This window comes from Sinocyclocheilus rhinocerous, unplaced genomic scaffold (assembly GCF_001515625.1).
Source record: "Sinocyclocheilus rhinocerous isolate Xijiao unplaced genomic scaffold, SAMN03320098_v1.1 scaffold27311, whole genome shotgun sequence".
In the NCBI taxonomy this organism is placed as follows: Eukaryota; Metazoa; Chordata; class Actinopteri; order Cypriniformes; family Cyprinidae; genus Sinocyclocheilus; species Sinocyclocheilus rhinocerous.
In genome coordinates this window covers 1-3,236 of record NW_015651897.1, presented here as the reverse complement: position 1 = coordinate 3,236, position 3,236 = coordinate 1, and the positions used below count along the sequence as shown (strand labels likewise).

Sequence of the window (3,236 nt, the reverse complement as noted above, 5' to 3'; positions counted from 1 at the left end):
CCACGTCACTGTCACGTGTGGCATCAAAGCACCGCGAGAGCGTTTCGAGAGCAGCCGGCTGACTCAGCTGGAGCAGTTTCTCCAGAGCTGCTGCAGGAGCGGGACACTGTATTTTATTTGACTGTAAAATTGATTGTGAGGTTCATAAAGAAAAGCAAGAGATGAATAAACTGTTTTCACTTACAAGGTGAAAAAACCACATCTCTGAAGAAAACCAACCCGCAGCAGGTTTCAGTTTGACTCAGAATATGGGCTGCAAGAGTGTGTTTTTTCCCATACACAATAACACAGTAAAGCAACTACATTTGAAAAATGCTCAGTATTAAATAATAGAATGAAAAACGTTTTCTACTACAAAGTCTTAATAAATGCTAGAAGAGCACTTATATGTAACTATAAATCATTTGTAAAGTGCTTGAAAAGTGCCCACAAGGAGGGTTAAAATATTTTGGGAGGATTCACACACCAGCTCAAGTGCTTTCAGCAGATAGTTTCATTAGATCAGACTTTTCAGAAAATGTTTCGTGTTTGCTTTGTTATGTCTGTGCTGCTGGCATCTGACTGGTAAGTGAATATATATATTTTTTTTTTCTTCTCAATATTAGTAACATTCTTTACAGAAGTTAAATATCAAGGTGATTTTTTATTATGCAAATGACTTAATAGCTTCATACACTGTGCTCTGGATAGAAGATAAATCTCTCAGAAGCTTTAATCTGTTTGTTCATCAGGTGTGGTCAGTGTCAGTGATGGAGGGAGACTCACTTTATACACTGGTGTTACTGAAATATGTGAAGGTGACGACATTATGTGGAAGTATGGAGCTGAAAACTCTCATAGCTAAAATTTAAAAAAAGAAGAAAATCTTCTCCACATGACATTCCTGATGGGAGATTCAGAGACAGACTGAAGCTGGACAATCAAACTGGATCTGTGACCATCACCAACACCACAACTCAACATACTGGAGTTTACCAACTAGAGATAAGTGGAGCGAATCTGACATCGAAAACATTCAGTGTTTCTGTCTATGGTGAGTAGAGACGTCATTTCTGTTCTTCAAATATTCTTATTTTATTAAAAGAGTATTCAGTACAGCTCCAGCTCAATCAACAGCATTTGTGGCATACTGCTGATCACCAAAAATTCCATATATTAACATATATTAAAAACTTTAATGATTTTGTAACCTGTGATACTTTTTTCAGGATCCATTGATGAATAAATAAAACAAAAGAACAGCCGTTTTTTTCACATTGACATTTTTTGTAACAATATACACTACTGTTCAAAAATTAGGGATCAGTACATTTTTTCTTTCTTTTATGAAAGAAATTACAACTTTTATTCAGCAAGATGCATTAAATTGATAAAACGTGATAAAGACTTATACTGTTAGAACAGATTTCTATTTTAATAAATACTGCTTTTTAAACTTTTTATTCATCACTGAATCCTGAAAAGAGTATCACAGGTTACAAAAAAATATTAAGCACTGATAATAACTGAGTATCAAATAGGCATATTATGATGATTTATGAAGGATCATGTGACACTCAAGACTGGAGTAATGGCTGATGAAAAATCAGCTTTGTGTCAGAAATAAATTATATTTTAAAGTATATTAAAATAGAAAACCATTATTTTAAATTGTAATAATATTTCTTTCTGTATTTTTGACATACTCAACACATTGAGATGAAAATAAGAGTGTTGCTTACATTTATCCATAATCCTTTTTATTCTCTGTTTCCCAGCTCGTCTGCCTGCTCCTGTCATCAGCAGAAACTTTTCACAGTGTTCTTCGTCATCATCATCGAAGCAGAATTGTTCATTGGTGTGTTCAGTGGTGAATGTGAGTCATGTGACTCTCTCCTGGTACAAAGGAAACAGTTTATTGTCCAGCATCAGTGTGTCTGATCTCAGCATCAGTCTCTCTCTACCTCTGGAGGTGGAATATCAGGATACAAACAGATACAGCTGTGTGCTCAACAATCCCATCAGCAACCAGACTCAACACCTGGACATCAGTCAACTCTGTCACACATGTGCAGGTACAGCAGCGTCGATATAATGTGTGTTTATTTACTGAGCTGATCTCTGTATTCTGTTGTAGATAGGACTGAAAGATTCACTTACATTCATGACTGTCTCTCTTTATTCTCCTTCAGTTCTTCCAGACTCTGTATCTCTGATAGTGCTGATCTCTGCTGCAGCTGCTGCTGGATCTCTGTTGATTATAATTGCAATCATGATCTGCTGCATCTGCAGGAAATGTAAAAAAGCAGGTCAGGAAATCAAAAAAATAATGCCAATGTCAAAATATTCACCTTTTGTAAGCCACAATTGTTGATGTCAGATTGAAAACTTTGTTTTTACATGTATGTGATTATTGTTAATGCAGTTCAGACCCAGGAGAAAAACAAAACTGATTCAGTATTGTGTAAAACAACAACACAGAAAATGGTAAGATCATTCTGATTGTGTTGCAAGTTGTTGTGGTCAGTTAGTCTGAATTAAGTTTTGTCTGCAATAGCATCAGATGGTCAGTGAAGAGATGTGGATGGTCAGTTTTGATTATTACCTTAAGTAGGGATTATGTGCATGCTTTTATGCTACTTAAACTAAGTGTCTGTACTATATCACTTCTCTATCCCACCTCTCCTGCATATACTCGGAAAATTAAACTAATTATAGGCCTATTCATTCTGGAAATCGAGCGTGCGAGAGAAGCACTGCCTGGTAACAAGACAGTGTTGGAAAAGTGTTGCCAGATTGGAAATGTCCAAAGTACCAGAAGCTCAAAATTATTGTATTTGGAAGAAAATGATCGTACATGAGTCAAATGTACAGAATATATCTAGACCAACAACTTTTTGACACAAACTGTAAATTACCACAATAGATAAATAACTAGGCGTACCTTAGTACCTATTGCTAACGACCTCAGTTTGGAAACGTCGACCTAATAGTGTTGGGTCGTTCTTGAACGATTCGTTCATTTTGAACGAATCTGTAATGTGACTCGGGAAGAACGAGTCGTCTCGGGGAGTGATTCGTTCAGGTTCTGTACTGGAATTAGTCAAATAACCTGGTTCGAGTCTTCGGGTTTTTCCGAGTCGTTCGTTCATCACGTGACAGCCCCATAAATTTAACCTATGCAGTCTGAGCCGGAAAGAGAACTGATTAGATCATCCATCGAGTCTTCGGGTTCGAGTCGTTCCTTCATCACGTGA

General features: G+C 36.7%; 1 pseudogene; it reads left to right on the top strand.

Moving 5' to 3' along the window:
• Positions 1-248: 248 nt before the first annotated feature.
• Positions 249-2,074, top strand: LOC107713410 (natural killer cell receptor 2B4-like; annotated as a pseudogene).
• The last annotated feature ends 1,162 nt before the right edge of the window (positions 2,075-3,236 follow it).